This window comes from Erinaceus europaeus, chromosome X, assembly GCF_950295315.1.
Source record: "Erinaceus europaeus chromosome X, mEriEur2.1, whole genome shotgun sequence".
Lineage (NCBI taxonomy): Eukaryota > Metazoa > Chordata > Mammalia > Eulipotyphla > Erinaceidae > Erinaceus > Erinaceus europaeus.
Window position 1 is genome coordinate 121,107,445 of NC_080185.1, and position 12,790 is coordinate 121,120,234.

General features: G+C 41.4%; 1 long non-coding RNA gene across 1 annotated transcript in view; it reads right to left on the minus strand.

The window, feature by feature from the left end:
- Nucleotides 1–11,708: 11,708 nt before the first annotated feature.
- Nucleotides 11,709–12,790, minus strand: part of LOC132535797 (uncharacterized) — a 92,625-nt gene continuing 91,543 nt past the window's right edge. The window contains exon 7 of the long non-coding RNA XR_009547509.1: nucleotides 11,709–12,073. This is a non-coding gene — a long non-coding RNA (uncharacterized LOC132535797). The remainder of the gene's footprint in view (nucleotides 12,074–12,790) is intronic.

Consider the following 12,790-nt stretch of genomic DNA (forward strand, 5'->3'; position numbering starts at 1 on the left):
GATGCCCTTGGTCACATGGCACTCTCCTCCAAGTCATTTGCTTGAGAATAGAAAGATACAAGGCTGGCAGCTGAAAAGATGCGCCTGTCCATAGTGTTCCTTAGTTACTGACCAAAATTAAGAGCTATTGTCACATTTCCTCATAAAAACATAAGCTTTATGAGTGGAAAATTTCACATGGATGACTTAAGAAGAACAAACTCATCAGACAGTTTGAGACTGACGCCAGCAAGGCATGCGCAGTTAATTGTGTAATTGAAGTGTTGGACAAAACAGGTCCAAGAGTCTTCTCACAGCCAAGTCTCCAGCAGAGAGGGGGGTGCAGTGTAACTCAATCCCATCCTTCAGAGAACCGCTCCTGGATGGCACCTCCACACAGCACTGTCAATCAGCATGCATTTCACAAATGGAGTCCAATTAAAAACGCAAAATGAAGAGCAGGGAGAGTCTAGGGTTGGAAAGTTGATGGAACTGAGTCATTCATTTTCTTTTCTTTTTTAAATCCAAACTTTATTTATCATTTTATTTCAACAGCACAGAGAGAAATTGAGAGGGAGAGTTAGAGAGGAAGAGAGAGACAGGAGACACCTGCAGCACTGCTTCACCATTCATGAAGCTTTCCCCCTGCAGGTGGGGGCCGGGGGCTTGAACCTGGTTCCTTTGCATGGTAATATGTGCACTTAATCAAGTGCACCACCACCCAGCTCTTGTTGTGATTTTTCTATGCCTCAGTTTCCTCACCTACCAAAACTATACATCTGCCCTCAGGTTTGCTGAGAGACTAAAGGAAGTGAAGTTGGTGTAGCAGGTGCAACTGGTGGCCAACCCAGGTCCCATTTACAGAGCCAGAGTGGCTATGCCTCACTGAGCAGAACACTGTTGACCCCAGCTGACCCCCTCCTTCCTCTAAGAACTACCCTGCGCTGAAGGTAGCAATCTCCTCCAGGAAGTTACCCAAGGCCACTGCTCACTGCCAATGATTGACTGAGATGGGAGCACAAGAAACCCTCCTCTCAAGGCCTGAAAGGTGTGATTTCTATTTGTGAGCCTGGACTTAAGGACTTGAAAACACTTCCCAACTCAGCTCCCCCCAACTTCTCCATCCTGCTCTCCCCCATGCTTCTCCAAAAGGACTTTCTCTCCAAAGAGCACTCATCCCCACAATACGTCCCAACCCTGCCCCTGACTCCATCTGCCTCTAAGGAGCCTCACCTAGGGCTGAAGGTTGAGCTGCCTGTGTCTAGTGTCACACTGAGGCCAAGCACAAAACCATCTGACATACTTGAGCTCTACCCTCAGGATCACAGAGGTCAAGAAACCTGAAAATGAAGCAAATTAACTGGGTAATTTTAAAATAAGGCTTTTTTAAATAATAAAAAAGAAAGTAAATTACTAATATTCCCAAAGTAGCACTGAGGAGCTCAACCAGGAGCCAGCAAGAGCCAGACTAGTTGCATTCAGACTTAGCCCCCCACCTCCCAAAACAGAATTCAGACTCTGCGGCATCAAGACTAAAATCTATATTACACATAGCTTTCACTTCTGGGGGGGGGGGGGAGGAAGGAAGGAAAGAAGGAAGGAAGGAAGGAAGGAAGGAAGGAAGGAAGGAAGGAAGGAAGGAAGGAAAGGCGGAACCTGAGTGGAGGTGGGGGGAGATAGCACAATGGTTTGTAAAAAGACTGTCATGCCAGAGGCTCCAAAGTACCAGATTTAATCACCAGAACCACCATAATAAGCCAGAGCTGAGCAGTGCTCAGGTAAATTAAAAAAAAAAATTAAAAATAAGGGTCTCAGATGACCTACCTCTAAGTTCCTCCCCCGCACACACTCTACTAAAAAGAAAGTCCTCTAGCCATACAACCCGCCTTTTCAGGGGAACAAGCTCACTTCCTACTTCCCCTGAGGAGCAGGTTTCAGTTCCCTGCCAGTCCTCAGAAGGCAGTTCCTCCCTCCTTCCCTCTGTAGGGAGCCAAGGACACCGCAAAGCTTGCCTTCTTGGTGCCAAGGCAGGCCCTGGTTGTTCCCTCTGTCCCTACACACAGCGCCATACAGCCCCACAAGACCTGTGGTGTACTCTTCCCCCAGACTGTGACTACTGACCAGTCAATCACTGTCTGTCTAAAGCAGCTAGGGTTGGGGGTTATGTGTTCAGCCATCCCCACACTCCCAGGGTGGGAGCTCCCCCATCACCAGAGAGGTGCAGAGCAGGCAAGACAGAACAGCTGTTAGTCTCTTTAACTTCTTATTGTTTGGTTAAATTTGTCTATTCTCATATGTGAAATTGACAACAACCAACTGTGGAGGATGTGCAATATACGTGTGTGTGGTTGTTTTGTGCATATGGTGTATGTGTGTGTGTGTGTGTGTGTGTAAGAAACAAAATTAGGTTACAACCTGGAAGACTGTCTTGGTCAGGAACACAGGGAAGAGACTGTAAGTTTAATAGGTGAGGGTGGCCTATTACTACTTCTGAATGTCCTTCCTTTTTTTCCTCTTCACTCTGGTTCCTGATGGAATTGAAGTTCAGTGCCCTCTGGTCATCTTCCCCTATCATTTACCTCTCTATGAATATGGAACAAAATTCTTTATGGGGTGCAAAAGGTGGGAGTTCCAGCTTCTGTAATTGCTTCTCTGCTGGACATAGGCATCTGCAGGTCGATCCATACCCTGAGCCTGGGAAGGACCCACTTCTGTCTATGGAATTTATTTCACTAAAGTCTCTGTTGGATGAGAGAGAGAGAGAGAGAACTGAACTTCACACAGACCTATTTTCTCTTCTTTTTATAGCTTTGGAAAACAAATAAAGCATTGCATACCTACTCAAAAAATTGTGGGGGTGGATAAATCAGGCTCAGCTTGAACCAGAGCAAGAAAGACAGAAATTAGTAACTTCCTACTAGACAAGGCTGAAGGAACATCTGCATCTCTGCTTCTCACTCAACCAGGGTGTTCCCCCTTGGAAAAAAACCTCAGAAGTAGCAGAAACAGACCAGTGCTCAAAGGTAAAGGGAGTGAAAGTACCTGGTCAGAAATGGAAAATGAATGAGGAGCAAATCAAACACCCATTACTCTCAAGAACTCCTGACTCTGGTTTTTATTCATGCAGAAGTGGGGGCCTGAGACTGGAAGTGCCACTCCAATTTTAGCTAAGATCATCAAAGATTCTGCCTGTCTTTATGCATGCCATAGCTCCCCCTTGATATTCAGCATAGGTATGAGCTCCCTGGGGACAAAGCAAAGGAGGTGACCACTTTTAGAACCTTTTAGAAGAGACCTTCCTGATACTTCCCAAATCAAATCCCTTCTGGATGATTAATTCAATCCAACTCATGAATTATACACTGAACACGTATATGTTACAATACCCGACATACAGTGCTTTTCAAGTAGGGCACAAACAAAGGAGAGAATCTGCCCTCTCTATAGGTGCACAGGTGGTTCTTATGTGTTTCAAAATTCAAGAAGCAATACTTTCTTGGTTTCCTTTTGTTCTGCCGGGTTTTGTTTGTTTGTTTTTACCAATGCACTGCTCAGTTCTAGATACGGGAGATGTCAGGGTAGAATTTATGACCACTCACGTGCATGGCCTGTGTCCCACCACTGCCATCTCCCCAGCCAAGAGGTAATATTCAAAAGGATACCAAGGAGAAAGGGAAATGGAAGAGCTGTTATTAAATACAAGCATGTTATGAAAAAAAAGAAAGAAATGGGTAAGAGAGAATCATTAATGTAAACTATAAATACAATGAAATAACATGCAAGCTCACAGAGATTGAGTTCTGCTATTAATGGACGAACAAGAACGGAAGGAATCAGTAAAAGGATGACAGTGATGGTTCAGCCTCGTGAAATGTAGGGAGGTTAGCCGGGCTTTGAGAATGAATTGGATTTAGGCAGATGCAGAAAGCATTCCACATGCCTACATGGTGGTGGCAAGAGGCCTTCAGTTCAGTAAATAGTCATTAGTTACTTTCAAAAAAAGACAAATACCATCTTAAATACACAGTGACTGTCATTTTTTTTTTTTTTTTACTGACTTCCAATTTAAGGGAGACATATTTGCATAGAGAGGGGAAAAATCCCACTTGGGCTCACTCAGACCATAAAACCCACAACTGAAGGTGGACTAGGCCCTCCAGCTTATGCAGTGCCACCCTGATTTCTGTGGAGTCTCTTCTCAGTCTCTCACGCTGCTGACGTCATCTGCAGAGTTTTTCTTCTGATCACATGGCTTGCATTACAGCAAAATGGCAGCTCAGGTCCGAACCTCATGGCCTCACAATAGCTGATTGGAATGAGAAGGTGTAACTATCTTTCAGCGCCATCTCTTGAATGATGTTCTCTCTTGCTCTCTGCACTCTATCTAGCACTATTAACCCAGTCAAGATCAAACACACTATTCTATCACAGCGCACGGATTTCCACGGTGCATTGTCCTTCCTTCTTGGTTACTGCACACTGAAACTTCAGTTCTCAGCTTAAACGTAATAAACTACAGTAAGACTTCCTTACCCTCTCCACCTACCAAAAGAAAGTCAGCCTCTGTTGCATACTCTCAAAACACAAGATACATCTCCCTTGTAGCAATATGTTAATAAAAATATCTGATGAACATTTTTCTCTCTTCCACAAGAACAAAAGAGACATCTGTTTGGACCACCACTTTGGTCATTTTCAGCACCAAGCAAATGTTCAGACAGTGGGAACTCAACAAATATTTGTTGCTTGGATAGGTAATGGGTGAGTGAATGAATGAATGAATGGGTAGACGAATGAAATTGGCTTCTACATCTGGCCATGTAATTAGCTATGTAACCTTCAGTCTTTCTGAGATTCAGTTTTCTCAACTGTCAAATGAAAAGGTTAGACTAGTTGACCTTTAAGACTCATTCTGAATGGGGTTGGGCGGTAGCACAGCAGGTTAAGTGCATGTGGCACAAAGCACAAGGACGGGGTGTAAGGATCCCAGTTCGAGCCCCTGGCTCCCCACCTGCAGGGGAGTCGCTTCACAGGCGGTGAAGCAGGTCTGCATGTGTCTGTCTTTCTCTCCCCATCTCTGTCTTACCCTCCTCTCTCCATTTCTCTCTGTCCTATCCAACAACGAACATCAACAACAACAACAATAACCACAACAAGGCTACAACAACAAGGGCAACAAAAAGGGGGGGAAATGGCCTCCAGGAGCAGTGGATTCATGGTGCAGGCACTGAGCCCCAGCAATAACCCTGGAGGCAAAAAAAATTCTTTCTGAATTCAAAATACAGAATTAAGTGTTCTTGGTAAGAGAATTTATTTAATTGTAAATGTTGCAGAACCAAACTAAAAATGATATTTTCAGTTTTCTTCTATCCCTCTGTAAATATCAGTTTTAATCTAATTAAAACAATATCCCAATTACTTCAAATGTGTGTATGGTCTCATGCAATAGTTAGCAATCTGGAGGAAATGGTATCATATAACTGTCACCAAACAGCTGTAGTTGCCAAATAGCTAATACAAGTTGGAAAAAATATATTCCAATAGTCTAGGCAAATGCTAAATGAAATGTTATTAGTAACATTTTATACATGCTTCTCTCTCAACCCTACCCTGTCCCCGAAAGTAAAGGGTTAGTTTAGTTTGAAGCCCTATTACAAACAAAATCTATATTTTGAGTGATGTTTTAATATAGGAGACAATTATCGAAATTTAAATTTATTTTGCACTTACAAAATAGTCTTGTATACAAATTTATAGAAATTTAATTGCATCATAAATTCATTTATTCATGATCTAGTTCATGGTCATCTATTTGTGCATTTAGAAAGAAAATCATCTTTTCACATGACATGCCTTTGAAACACAAAATAAAATGTCCTACCTGCTCCTCCATTCAACATCTGGATCTGAACTACTGTCTGCCTATAGATAAGAAATAAGAACAATTGTAGAAGCCAGACCTTCCACCCTCTGCACCCCACAATGACCCTGGGTCCATGTTCCCAGAGGGATAAAGAACAGGAAAGCTTTCAAGGGAGAGGATGAGATGCAGAACTCTAGGGGGTGGAAACTGTGTGGAACTGTACCCCTCTTATCCTGTGGTCTTGTCAATAGTTTTTTTTTTCTTCCAGGGTTATTGCTGGGCTCGGTGCCTGCACCATGAATCCACCACTCCTGGAGGTCACTTTTTCCCCCTTTTGTTGCCCTTGTTGTTGTAGCCTCGTTGTGGTTATTATTATTACCATTGTTGATGTTGTTCGTTGTTGGATAGGACAGAGAGAAATGGAAAGAGGAGGGGAAGACAGAGAGGGGGAGAGAAAGACAGACACCTGCAGACCTGCTTCACCGCTTGTGAAGAGATTCCCCTGCAGGTGGGGAGCTGGGGGCTCGAACCGGGATCTTTATGCCGGTCCTTGCGCTTTGCGCCACGTGCGCTTAACCCACTGCGCCACCACCCGTCCCCCTTGTCAACAGTTTTTATTTTATAAATAAATTAATAAAAAAAGAAATAAGAGCCTTCACTCTGTTCAGAGTAGTCTAAAAATACTTGATTACCTAACAAATCTCCAAGTAAATTGAGTGGTATAAAGATAGCTTAATGACCATAAAATATTTTATTACAGTCTACAGCCCCTTCAAATGTATACTTTCTTTTATTTATTTTTTAAATCTATTTTTTAAATTTTATTTATTTATTCCCTTTTGTTGCCCTTGTTGTTTTATTGTTGTAGTTATTATTGTTGTTGTCGTTGTTGGATAGGACAGAGGGAAATGGAGAGAAGAGGGGAAGACAGAGAGGAGGAGAGAAAGATAGACACCTGCAGACCTGCTTCACCGCCTGTGAAGCGACCCCCCTGCAGGTGGGGAGCCGGGGTTCGAACCGGGATCCTTATGCCGGTCCTTGTGCTTTGCGCCACGTGCGCTTAACCCGCTGCGCTACAGCCCGACTCCCAAAATGTATACTTTCTAATGCAGTGATACAGTCTGAGTGTCACCAGGGAAATGTCCTTGTAAAAAGAAACTACCTTTGTTTTTTGTTTGTTTTGTTTTTTAGTTTATTTTCCTCTTTGTTGCCCTTGTTTTTTATTGTTGTTGTAGTTATTGTTGTTGTTGTTATTGATGTCATCATTGTTAGATACGACAGAGAGAAATGGAGAGAGGAGGAGAAGACAGAGGGGGAAAGAAAGATAGACACCTGCAGACCTGCTTCACCGCTTGTGAAGCGACTCCCCTGCAGGTGGGGAGCCGTGGGCTCAAACCGGGATCCTTACGCCGGTCCTTGAGCTTGGCGCCACGTGCCCTTAACCCGCTGCGCTACCGCCTGACTCCCAAAAGAAACTACCTTTGTTGAGGAATGTAAGGCCCCACTGTTAGCTATGTTTCTTCTTCCAAGTGACTGGGGCAGGAGCAGGCTGGTTTCTAAACCCATTCCTCTTTGCTCCGTCCCTCCCAGGCTGACTAAGTTACCCAGCCTCCCAGATGTGTGGCTCAATGAAATGTAGGCAAAAAGCTGCACACCCCACTTTCCAGACTGGCTTATAAAATCCTCCCACGTAAGCACCCTCCTTCCTCCCCTATGTTGAAGATGGCAGCGCTGAGTCTGCCTTGTTTATTGAACACTGTCAAACAGAGCTCCTCTCCACTTTATTGTATTTCCAACCATATAATAAGCCAGCAGAAGAGACTACATTGTATCATCTTTCATATTTCTTAGTATCTCAGCCTTCTAAGAACATTACATACTAAATGCTGCTAAAATCTTGTTATAGGTTTTTATTTTACCTTGTTTCTTTTTCATTTTAAAGACAAAAGAGAAAAGGGCCCGACAGTCCAATTTTTGCCCAAGATTCACCTGCCATTATATGAATGGGGCCCATAAAATAGGAATGAAGAAAATGTTTAGCTGTTGGGGTCTGCTGCAAATATGTATGATGATCTGGGTTTATGTGAAAGCAGTTAGCAAAACAGGCTTAGACTTTCACGAATTTTACTAAGTAAAATGTCGATGAGAGACAATTGAGAATAAGTCAAGAAGGTTAGGGAGGGATCACTTCTGCCCAATGCTCTCTCCTCTTATCTTCCTTTGGGTTCAAGTCCATGATGCACAGTCCATGAACCCAAAGGAAGATAAAACTAGAGAAAATTAAATAAATAAATAAAAATAAAAGAGTAGAGAAAATTAAGCAGCAGTGTCTTAGGCTGCCATGTAGACTATCAAGAAGTCCTCAAGTCAAAGTAGGTCATAAGAAAGTACCCCCAGAGGGCATGAACCGACCTGCCAATGCCCATGTCCAGTGGAGAAGCAACTACAGAAGCCAGAACTTTCTGCATCCCAAAAAGAATTTTGATCCATACTCCCAGTGGTAGAGAAATGATAGGAGGAAAGATGACCAGAGGGCTCTGAACTCCAACTCCATCAGGACCCAGACAGGAAGACAAAAAGAAGGACATTTGGATGTAGTAAGTGTGACTTGAAAAGGAAGAGAAGATAAGACCTTAAAAAAAAGTGGACAAAATATATACAAATATAGACAGATAGTTGTAGAAGTAATAATTAGCCCATGTCTGCAGCCCTGGAAGAATTGTTGTAGCTTACAATGGAAGGATTAGGGATTCAGAACTCTGGTAGTAGGAACAGTATGGAGTTGTACCCCTGTTGTCTTGTAATTTTGTAAATCAATATTAAATCACTAATAATAAAATAAAATAAATTAAAAATGAGAGAACCCCTAGAAAAACCCTGCTTTAGTATCATTATTACAGACACTGACTGGGAGCAGCCCTGGGAGGGCAAGACCTAACCTCAAATATGGAGTCGGACTTGGGAGTTATCAGAATTCATCCATGTTATCTGTATGTCATTTCATTTTCACAGATGTTAACCTCTATGCAAACTGAAAAGGTCAGGACCAGAACAAACTAGTCTCAGTGTTTAGTCTTGTCATAATTTATTTTATCAGTCAATCATATAATGGTTCTTCCATTGAAAAGAGACTTCTTAACTCGGTTCCCAGTTATACATATTAGAGATAAAAAGTAATTCAGGAAAAATAGAGGTTTATTTCCCTCTCATAGAGAAGTTTGAAGGGATAAGACTAGTCTAGATGCTGAATAGAGAATTCTTCCTCCTGACATTAGCAGCAAAGCCACACCAATATATGGGGGGGGGATAGGCATAAAATTGGCTTTCCACAGCAAGGGACGAAAGTACCAACATCCAGATAGCAGGACACAGAAGGGCACTTTCTTGTCAAAAGATAAATTCCCTACCACATGACAACAAGCCACAATAAGAAGACATTTATAAGGCATTGGACTTAAATTGGGTGAGCAGAGGACAAGTTGTATCAAGATCCAACAATAATGGGAAATGGGAAATTAAAAGTTGTGAAGTGGGAGAGGGGGAGTTGGAAGTCTCCTCAAGCTACCAGTGGTAGCCTGCCAATACTCCAGTGAAGGCCATAATGGACTTCCATAGTAGCAGACCCTTGGACGGATTCCTGCCTCACAGCTTGCTGGAGTCTGTACTCTACCAGAGCCAGAAAAAGCACAGAACTTCAGCAACCAGACTGAAGCCCAGCTATACATCAGATCTGGACCCATACCTACAGCAACTGAGTGACTGTTGAGCACTCACAATCCCACACTTCTGGTCAATGCCTAGGTTCGAACACAGATCCCTGATCCCAGGTCTTCATAGGTTAGCAAATGTAATGGGAAGACAGAGGACACTAACTATAATGCTGGACCAATAATTCAACTGAAAGGAAATCTTAAATTCAGTGAATACATATAAATATCCTAAAGAAGGTATCAAAACTACAATTCTAAGGATGCTCACTGAGTGAGATTTTGAACAGAGTCAAATAAAGTCTGAGAGAAGTCTTAACAGTACTCAGAAAGGTAAAGAACACAATAGCTGAGTTTAAAAAAATACAGTAGCAGAGTTCACCAACAGAAAAACTGAAGTCAAGGATCAAAATGGTGTGCTAGAAGTTAAGATGAAAGAAAATACATGCTGCAGGTCTCTCTCTCTCTCTCTCTCTCTCTCTCTCTCTCTCCTTCTCTCTGTCCATAAGTGGCTCTCAACCAAACTCCAGTAGTCAATCAAATTCATGCATATTCAAGTCATATGTAACAAGGAATTTTCTCAGTTGGATGATGACTCAGTAGCCTAGAGGCAGAAGGTGGGAAGTGATTTCACTGATCACTTAGATGAAGCGAGCCTTCTGAAGTTTCCTTTTTTTTTTTTTTTTTACTTCTCTGACCTGATATTACCTATTCCCATTTGGCATTCTCCATTCTATGTATAGAAACAGCTCAAGAGAGGAGGGAATCAAAAAGAATGCAAAAGCAAGGTACATGTGCAAAATAAAAACTATCTCCACATAAATAAATACTTTTAGGTGGTTTCCAAATCAAAAAGCTCAGAATTGTACCCGTCTATGAAAGTCTCTGCAGGGTAAAAACAGTACTTTTACTTAGTCTTTCCTTTTCACTTTGATATGCTTTGCTGATTAAAATTTTTTAGTTCCTTCCTTGCCTTCCAGAACTTTTTACCAGCTGGAGGTGAGAAATCATATAAATTGCTGGGAACAAATTGTAACAGTCAGTCATTTCTTTTATAATGGGCCATTAGATTAGTATATTTGCATGTATCATTAAGATTTATTGAAAATTCTCTAATTGAATGACAATGCAATTAGAGTATAGACTTCTGGGGGTAAAACAGCTACGTACTTTCCTCGTACGAGAAAAAAAATGTGTATCTTTTTCCAGGAAAATGCCAGTGAGAAAGAAGAAAGAAGCTCTTCTGAATGTTTTTATTCAAGTTAACATTTTTTCCATCACAACAAAATTCTTATGTACTTCACATTAGCTGATGATCTCAAGCCTGGCAACATTTGGAGTGATTTCTAACACAGAATAAACAGGAATATTGTTAGTTATTCTTTGATGGAAGAGATAAATGCATGATGGGTACAAATAAAGGTGAAGGACAATGCTAGGTACACGTACACACACACACACACACACACACACACACACACGGAGAATTCACCTGAGCAATACTTTTTTTGTGGGGGGTGAGAGCAGGAACTAAAAACAAACTTTCAAGTGGTAGAGAACAAAAGACAATGCCTTGCTCAGAGATACATGTTGATGCATCTCAAGCTAGAGGTTGGTTTTCAAGAGAATTTCTAGTATCAGATTTAATTTTTGTACCTCCTCTTCCCATTAATACTTGGAACTACTGGTCAACCACTTCCTGTTCCCAATGGAAAGCTTCCCTAATGGATACTGCTCCCTTTTATGCCTTGAAATGATAGAACTTTCCCATCACTCCATGAGCTGTTGTCACAACTCTCTTGGTACTTGGTGCACTCTGGGGACAGTTCAAAGCAATGCAGAAAAGAAATCCAATTTAATTCTGCATCTAGGATAGTCTAGGGAATACCTCCCCAAGCCTGCAGTTTTATGCAAATTTTAAGCAAAACTAAGAATTTTGGTGAGTTTGTTTTTACTACAGCCTGAATTTAACATATTAATAGTATGCATATGTCTTATGGAAAGATGGGATAATAAAAGAAAAAAGAGAGCCAGACTTAAAAATCAATTTTTTTAAAACATATATTTTAAGAAGAGGAATAATTTAAACTTGCTCCCTGTCATCAGAAAAACGTTTCAGAATACTTTTCAGAGATGAATTCTGGTGATTTGGTAAGATTTTGGTCGGTATTCACATGGATTATAATGGAGTGTGGCTAGCTCAGAGGAAGGTAAACGTTTAAGAAAATATGTGGATTACTACACATCCAGAAGCTTAAAAAATTCTAAGTTATACTTGAAATGCCTACAGTGTACTATGTTACAAATGAGGAAATGGAGTGTGAAATGAGGGACTTGCTGGGTGGTCAAGCTGCTTAAGTATATCATATGGAATGTTCACTGAACTGGTTATCTGGCGTTACTTACTCTGTAGAGAACCATCTTGGAATACCCACGCTTTGAAAACAATACCGAAGTTATGAATGCCATGTTGATCAGTGCTTTCTACGAATATTCTCCCAAATGTTATATCCTAGTAGGTAACCTGGAAGGATCATAGACAGCTGATGGATCTAGCATCAGGGACTTTCCAAACTACAATGTCTTCTTACATCGTACAATAATTTTCAGAGCCAAATAAAGTAGTTGGACTATTTAGTTTTTATTATAGAACTGTCATTGTTATAACCACTACTATTCTTATTAGGAATTTTCAGCCACTATTCCAGTAGAGTGATTCACTAAGCTCTTTCGTATGAATATAGTTGAATTTGAACTTCAAAGTTAGAGCCCAACCCAGGCCAGGAGGATAATAATGAGTGATGTGTTTTCATTGGAAAATTCATGTTAGAAGCAAGAGCCTTGTTCATTAAAATTCAGATACAGATAAACAATGAGTATGGTTCGGGAATAATTGCAGAGTATCCATGGTTACAGAAAATCTTATCAACATTCACTGTTCTATTATACATTGGGAGACATGCCACCACACTTCCATAAATAGAGTGGAAATTCATTCATCTCAGCCCTGATCATGCGTGAGCCTCCAGTCTTGTCAGGAATAAAGGAACTGGACTCAAGTGTAATGGAAAATATGTAATGTAAGGGGTGTGCTGGACCATGTGTCTAAAGAAGAGTCAACACAGCAAAAAAGAAAGTTTACAAAGGGTAGTGGGACATCCTAAGAGCTCCAGCAAGCAACTACTTGGGGAAGAGTGGTGCTGAGAAGCTGAACAACCTTGACCCACTTGGAGATTCTCTT